Source organism: Ipomoea nil, unplaced genomic scaffold (assembly GCF_001879475.1).
Source record: "Ipomoea nil cultivar Tokyo-kokei standard unplaced genomic scaffold, Asagao_1.1 scaffold1401, whole genome shotgun sequence".
In the NCBI taxonomy this organism is placed as follows: Eukaryota; Viridiplantae; Streptophyta; class Magnoliopsida; order Solanales; family Convolvulaceae; genus Ipomoea; species Ipomoea nil.
The window spans coordinates 816,275-825,277 of NW_017617829.1; the positions used below are offsets into that span (position 1 = coordinate 816,275).

Genomic DNA, 9,003 nt, shown 5'->3' on the forward strand with positions numbered 1-9,003 from the left:
TGTGATATTTTGTGATATGTGGTCAATATTTGCTGATTTATTGTAATATATTATGCCATTAGGGTGGAAGTAGTGTTTAATCATAAAACCTAGTTTTATATACTCTGTTTTATAAAATGTGTTGTGATATTTTGTGATATGTGGTCAATATTTGCTGATATATTGCAATATGTTATGTCATTAGGGTGGAAGCAGTGTTAAATCGTAAACGCTAGTTTTATATTCTTTGTTTTATGAAATGTGTTGTCATATTTTCTGGTATGTGGTCAATATTTGCTGATATATTGCAATATATTATGCCATTAGGGTGGAAGCAGTGTTTGGTCAATATTTGTTGACATATTTCAATATATTATGCCATTAGGGTGGAAGCAGTGTTAAATCATAAACCCTAGTTTTATAAAATGTGTTATGATATTTGTTGACATATTTCAATATATTATGCCATTAGGGTGGAAGCAGTGTTAAATCATAAACCCGGTCAATATTTGTGAGTTTGAGAAAAGGATTAGTTGGATTGCACATTAATGGCTCAACACGCCTCCTCACTTGTGCGGTGGGTTCCAAGCAACACGTGGATTGTAGTCGCTTATGGGTGGCGGTGAAATTCGAACCCATGACCTTTGGTCTAACTTTGATACCAAATTGAAGCATGTGCTCCATCTCAACTAAAAGCCTAAGCTGATAGTTGGATTGCACATTAATTGCTCAACACAATTCCTGAAACTGGATTTCTTTGTAATGTAAAATGTAATATGTAATATGTTTATGGATGTATGACCCTTAAATGCCCTTAACTGTTTGTAATATAAATATGAAATCTTAATAAATGATAACATGGCGAGCTGTCGTAGGCTCCCAAATTAAAACCTTACAAACGTAGTAGCGGGAGTAAGGATCGATCCCACGAGGAGTAACTAGTTTAACTTTTGTGCTCAAATTAAAGGTAGGGGGGTTTGGAATATATCGAGAATAAAGATAAAATAAAAGAGAATTTAAATAAACAAGAAATTTAATTGAACGAATAAAGCAATGAAAATAATATATTGAAACACTTATAATAGAAAACCTTAGTTAGTAAAGATCCACCACCGGAATTTAACACTGATCATTGATTCATAAAGTAATTAATATGCAATTGAATATTTGTCGTGAAATTATTTCATTTCCGTTTTCCCTTAGTTATAGGTAACTAAAGCACACAAGGTTTAATTACCCCTAACTACTAAATAACTAAGACAAGCGCAATAGATTTAATTTAATAGCAGCAATAGGAACTAGGAAAACCGACAAACTAAATAACACAAGCACAAGCGGTTGCATTTAATTTAGGAAAATATTCTTCCCGAGTCCAATTATCACTAAGCCGTCAATAATTAACCCAGTTGCTACTGAATATTAGAATAATTTGTAGCACAACATTATCTAATATAGCAAATAATTATATCAAGTAAATAACTAGTAGGCCTCCCTAGCAATTAAATGATACAACTATTCAAATAACTTAGAAGAATATTTAATACCCAAATGCATAAAAATTATATAATAAAAATAAATAAATAATCTTACAGAATAATCAATTCCGGGGCTTCAATTCACTAAACCAAGCTAAAGAAATTAGCAACGAATGGACATTGATAATAACTTTACAGAATAATCGAGAGGGGAAGAATGAACGATTTTTAATAGGAAACCTACACTATTTATACTACTCTAAAAATATTTTCCAATCATTTTCCTACCACCCGTTTCCTACTTTTGTGCCGCACAACATAATCTTTTGACAATTCTTGTAATGATGCCGTGGGAATAGCGCTGCAATTGACGAAATGCTTCCAATTTGTTCGCTGGTGTGCCACATGATTTGTATGAAGCTTTGCCGCACGTCCTGAAGAAGCATTCAAATAATGTTAATTATTTTGTTTCTTTTGTCTTTAGGATAGGAATTGGACTAGCTAATAATACTAATATAAAATATATATATATATATATATATATATATATATATATATATATATATATATATATATGTTTATAGGATAGTACGTATTATATATATACTAGTATGTATTATATATATTATATATTATATATTATATATAAAAAGAACTAATTATTAGATAATATTAAATAACTAATGCAAAATTATTACAAAAATGTACCTAAAATATGAGTGTAAAATATGCTGATCAAATCCCCCCACACTAAAACGTTTGCTTGTCCTCAAGCAAACTAATTATTTGCGAAGTAAATTAAAATGAAATTCCCAAAACTCATAACATATAATGAACAACAATCTGAAGCACCCTGCAATTAATAAGTTAGCACCCCCGTCTGAAAATGGAGAGAGCTAAATAAGTAAGCCCTTATAGGAATATCACTCATCACTCAAGTATTTGATGTGTATAGATTTCACTCATGTTCATTCCTATAAAATTGTTCTACCATAGGCTTGCATATCTTCTCAATCACCACTACAAGAGTCATGCATGACACAAATCATAAGGATTAGGAAATTTTTTAGGAAAGTTACTTAAACAAAAGCTTAAAATTAGAGGAGCAATTAAATACAAAGAATCCAACACCCTCAATTTCCAATCAAAAACTCATCTCATTGAGGCTCCAACATGATTATCATTCTCAAAAGTATAGAATGCTTCCTCAGTATTACCAGAATTTCCTCTTGCTTCATTTATTCAGAGGTAACTTCAGACTCAGAACAAACTGCTGATTCTTTCTCATTTTTCTCATAAAATTCAGCAACATTTTTTTTTCAACATACATTCATCATTTCTCCCATTTCTTCATTTTTTTTCAATTTCCATATTTTTTTGGAATCATGAATTGTCTTCGTTTTCTTTTTCATAGAAGACCAGCGACAAATCGGTAATGAAGATACAACCCACCTCATTCTCAATCATATTAATACAAGAAAGTGACCTCCCCACACTTCTTCCTCACAACCTCACGTAGATTACAAGAATAATTCAAAATTTGCTCCACTAGTTATTCAGCTGGGTGAAGGCATTATTTTTAGATATAAAGGGCTTATAATGTGGTTCAGGATAAAGAAAAGAATGGCCATAAAGCTCAAAGTGGGTTAACGAAGGGAAATAAATCATGGGACAAACCGGTTATTTGGCTAGTGAGGCTCAAAATCAAATAATGGCCTTAATCAGACTTGAATCATGCATGGTCTAATTAGCTTTAAAAGAGAATCAATGCAAGTTCTAGAGAAACAAAATTATGGAAGAAATCGCACAATAGAAAGAAAATAAGACCGAAGTGTCAGTCAATAGCTCAAAACACTCACATGTTTATTGCTTACTTAATATAGCCACTACATATCAAACAAGAAATGCTAACAAACTAATCACAATTTCCCAAACTATTTATTCAATCACATTATGAATTTCAGGAAAGGAATTTTTTTTTTCAAAATAATACTTATTTTGCATAAAATACTAGTAAAATATTTGTGAAAATTTTTGAAAATTTTGACATATGCAAACAAATAATAAAACTAAATTCCCTCCCCTACACTTATTATCAACATTGTCCCCAATGTTGAACAAAAAAAAAAAAGCACAGAAAAAGGGTAATTGAATGAGAAACGGGAATAAAAGAAAAAGAATGGAACAAACACACGTTAGGTTGCCTCCCAAGCAGCGCCTTTGTTTATCGTCGTTGGCTCGACTTATGATATTTCTTTAAATTTCCATCGTCTTTTTGAGTACCTTCGATGATTATGATTATTCAAAGAAATAGTCCCGTCTTGCAAATTAGTACTCAAAGATGATTTATTATTTTTTTCTTCTTTATTTTCATTAGAAGTAATTTCATCAAACGTAACAAACTTCAAAGAATCAACAAAAATTGCAAAATTATCATCACTAGGAGATTTCATGGTATCATAAATATTAAAATTCACAAATTTACCATTAAACTCCATAGTAAGCATACCACTATGAATATCAATTTTTGTTTTTGCAGTTTTTAAGAATGGCCTTCCTAACAAAATATGATTATTATTTTCCATATCAAGCACATAAAAATCAGCAGGAAAAACCAGATTATTAACGTCAACAAGCAAATCCTCAACCACACCCCTAGGATATGTAGTAGATCCATCAGCCAATTGAATTACTATAGTAGATTTACTCAGGGGTCCAAGATTTAACGATTTATAAACAGAATATGGCATCACATTAATAGAAGCTCCTAAATCTAACATAGCATTTTCAAGTTTCACACCACTTATCATGCACGGAATAGTAAACATACCTGGATCTTTGCACTTTTCAGGAAGATTGCCTTGACTAACCATAGAGACATTCTCGTGCACTTTCACTTCATCAATTCCTTTATTTTGTTTATTTTTCAATGTGCATACCTCTTTTAGAAAATTTGCATAGCGAGGTACCTTTTTCATAGAATCTAAAAATGGTTTATTGCTCTCACATTCACGAAAGGTCTCATATAAATCGTTATTTGAGTTTCCTCTTATTGGTTCTAAAAGAGCTTGAGGAAATGGGGGTACTGGTTCATAATCAGAAAAAGAAGAAAGCTTACCATGGGACATCTCTTTATTATTGACAATGATACCTGCACTTGTTTCCTTGTCTAAATCAACATTCTTTTCCAGCGACATACTTCTCACAGTAATTGCACTTACATTTTCTTTTGGATTAACCACCGTTTGGGAGGGTAGTTTGCCAGAACTCTGTGCTTCCAACCGACTAACCGTAATTGCTAGTTGGCCCATTTGTCTTTCCAAGTTTTGAATACTAGCCTTTGTTTCTTGAATACTAGCTCTTGTCTCTTGTTGGAATAGTTGTGTTTCTTGTTGAAACTGCAAAGTGTTAGTAGCAAGAGGTTTAACAATATCTTCTAGATTCATACCTGAGCTAAAGCTTTGGACCAGCTGTTGTCTTGCAGGAAATGGTTGTCTATACTGCTGAAAATTGGAACGATTCTGAACAAACTGGTTCCCGTGTGAGTTCCCATAGCTAAGGTTTGGGTGATCCCTCCATCCAAGATTATATGTATTGAAAAACGGATCATACTTACCTTGAGGTTGTCCAGGAAAACCTCCAGCCATGTTGACTTGTTCAATAGGTTCTTCTTGAAGAGTTGGGCAGGCATCAGTTTGGTGCCCAACTACCGAGCAAATTCCACATGCTTTTACAGTTTGCATATTGCATACAGCTAATTGACGAACAAGAGTAGTTAAACCAGTAATTTGTTGTTCAAGAGCAAAAATATTTACCTCATTCACTTGCTTAGACGGTTGGACAAGTATATTGCCAAACTGTTGAGAATTTGCAGCCATGTTTGCAATTAGAGTTCTCGCAGCGTCCGGTGTCTTGTCAACTAAAGCACCACCGCTTGCAGCATCAATCATGCTTCTATCCATTGGAAAGAGTCCTTCATAAAAGTATTGAATGAGTAATTGATCACTGATTTGATGGTGTGGGCAGCTTGCACAAAGCTTTTTTGAAACGCTCCCAATATTCATACAATGGCTCTCCATTATTTTGCCTTATACCACAGATTTCCTTTCTAATGTTGGCCGCCCTTGAAGCTGGGAAATATTTTTCAAGGAACATTGTTTTCAAGTTATTCCATGTGGTGATGCTCCCAGAAGGTAGATAATATAGTCAATCCTTCGCTGAATCTTTCAACGAAAAGGGGAAGGCTCTTAACTTGATTTGTTCCTCAGTAACCCCTGTGGGTTTCATACTTGAACACACCACATGGAATTCCTTCAAGTGCTTGTGAGGGTCTTCACCTGCAAGTCCATGAAAAGAAGGCAAAAGATGAATTAATCCAGATTTCAGTTCGAATTGTACATTAGCATCTAGAGCGGGAAAGGTGATGCATAAAGGTTGCTGATCCAAATTTGGAGCTCCAAGCTCTTTTAAGGTCTGATTTTGAGCCATGGGTTCCCCTTCTGAATCAGAATTGTTGGAAGGTTGAGGGTCGGTAGCCAGATCACTAAACTCCAAATTCCTCAAAGCTTGTTTCTTCCACCTGCATACAGTTCTTTCAATTTCTGGATCGTACGACAAGATTTTTTGATTAGCAGATCGAGTTATAGGCATAAACAAAAAGAAAATATATTGCAGCAATTATGTAAAGGTAACGAAAAAAAATGATTTTTTCTTAAATTTTTTCGGGACAAATGAAAAAACAAATAAACAAATAAAGAAATAAATAAATAAACACAAAATAAGCTAGAAAAGCTCCCCGGCAACGGCGCCAAAATTTGGCGAGCTGTCGTAGGCTCCCAAATTAAAACCTTACAAACGTAGTAGCGGGAGTAAGGATCGATCCCACGAGGAGTAACTAGTTTAACTTTTGTGCTCAAATTAAAGGTAGGGGGGTTTGGAATATATCGAGAATAAAGATAAAATAAAAGAGAATTTAAATAAACAAGAAATTTAATTGAACGAATAAAGCAATGAAAACAATATATTGAAACACTTATAATAGAAAACCTTAGTTAGTAAAGATCCACCACCGGAATTTAACACTGATCATTGATTTATAAAGTAATTAATATGCAATTGAATATTTGTCGTGAAATTATTTCATTTCCGTTTTCCCTTAGTTATAGGTAACTAAAATACACGCGGTTTAATTACCCCTAACTACTAAATAACTAAGACAAGCGCTATAGATTTAATTTAATAGCAGCAATAGGAACTAGTAAAACCGACAAACTAAATAACACAAGCACAAGCGGTTGCATTTAATTTAGGAAAATATTCTTCTCGAGTCCAATTATCACTAAGCCGTCAATAATTAACCCAGTTGCTACTGAATATTAGAATAATTTGTAGCACAACATTATCTAATATAGCAAATAATTATATAAGGAAATAACTAGTAGGCCTCCCTAGCAATTAAATGATACAACTATTCAAATAACTTAGAAGAATATTTAATACCCAAATGCATAAAAATTATATAATAAAAATAAATAAATAATCTTATAGAATAATCAATTCCGGGGCTTCAATTCACTAAACCAAGCTAAAGAAATTAGCAACGAATGGACATTGATAATAACTTTACAGAATAATCGAGAGGGGAAGAATGAACGATTTTTAATAGGAAACCTACACTATTTATACTACTCTAAAAATATTTTCCAATCATTTTCCTACCACCCGTTTCCTACTTTTGTTCCGCACAACATGATCTTTTGACAATTCTTGTAATGATGCCGTGGGAATAGCGCTGCAATTGATGAAATGCTTCCAATTTGTTCGCTGGTGCGCCACATGATTTGTATGAAGCTTTGCCGCACGTCCTGAAGAAGCATTCAAATAATGTTAATTATTTTGTTTCTTTTGTCTTTAGGATAGGAATTGGACTAGCTAATAATACTAATAAAAATATATATATATATATATATATATATATATATATATATATATATATATATATATATGTTTATAGGATAGTACGTATTATATATATATATATATATATACTAGTATGTATTATATATATTATTTATTATATATTATATATTATATATAAAAAGAACTAATTATTAGATAATATTAAATAACTAATGCAAAATTATTATAAAAATGTACCTAAAATATGAGTGTAAAATATGTTGATCATAACACAAACAAGTTGTAACACCCCCGATTTTTTGCATAATTTAAAACATTTTAAGCTTAATAAATACGATAAGATCTAATCATTGATTCAATAATAATGCGGAAGCTAAACATAATATTCTGGGGTGTTAAGACACACCTAAGCTAAGAACTTAGATGCACAGGCTACTAAACAACTAAACATAATCCAAAAGTAACATCTGTTTAACATAGTGGCTCACAGGCCGTCAAACTAAAGCTAGTACTAACTAAAACTAGGAACCACGACTCCGTCTAGTGCACTCTCGAATCAACTAGTCTGTACCTGAAAAACATATGGTGTAGCTACCGTTAGTGAATAATGCAAAGTAACCTACTCCCACGCGTTGAGTACAATAAGTATAGATATAAGAAAATCATTTCGAGACTTGGTAATACATAGATATAGTCTTAACAACTCTAGCTTTAAAATCTGAATATAGACTCATTGGGGAATACACCCATCAACATAACCAAATTCATGACATACCAATAGACTTGTCCTCAAGCAAGGTCATTATTAACAAAAAATAGATAAAGAAGTTAAAAATAAAATGAAGTATTTGATCGAGCTTTAACCAAATAGCCTTTCAAATTTATTTGCCTCATCTATGCAAAATTAATGTCAACTCAAGGAATGCATAAAACAATTGACTAGAAATTAAAAACTATAGCAACTAAATTAAATATAAAACGTGTGCTGTCACCCCTTGTATGAGCTATACAAAAACTCAATAAAATAAATATGAAAATTTCACAAAATATAACCTAAGCCAAATTCATAAATATTCTATCATAGTGCAAGTGAAAAACATGGAGGAAACAAGGGTCTAAGGCATTTATTAAAAATTAAAAAGCAATTGCTCGTCTATTCCATAGTTCACTCATTATTTTTCTCTTTTTGACTTTTTCCAAAGAGAACTTCCCCAAAAAAACCTCGCCATTTTACAACAGGCATGTTTGGATTTTCAATTTTGTGTGTACTCATAAACTAGACCACGACATTTATTTATTTATGGTACATCTGTAGGTGGCTGATTCAGTGGAGTAGAATCTCTGAAATTATTGCAAACAAAATAAAATGAAAAACACACTCTTTTATTTTATTTATATTTTTAAAATATTTTTTTCACCTCACTTATGCCACGAATATGATCCTTGAACCAACACAGTACACCACAATTTATAGCACTCAAGAATTGTTTAAGAATTTGAAAAATGTAATATAAAGTGAAAGATGCATATAAACTACCTAAGAAATTGTATAGAGCACATAAGGGTATTTGTAATTTTCAAATTCTATTTTTTTTTTATTTTTATGTTTTTTTTTTTTTGACAAAGTTAT

At 32.0% G+C, this 9,003-nt stretch overlaps 1 long non-coding RNA gene across 1 annotated transcript; it reads right to left on the reverse strand.

The window, feature by feature from the left end:
* LOC109186055 lies at positions 1 to 4,193 on the reverse strand. The gene is made up of 3 exons (XR_002055077.1): positions 4,182 to 4,193; positions 1,827 to 1,832; positions 1 to 102 (listed from the first exon to the last, which is right to left on the reverse strand). It is a non-coding gene; the product is annotated as an uncharacterized LOC109186055 (long non-coding RNA).
* Between the last annotated feature and the right edge of the window lie 4,810 nt (positions 4,194 to 9,003).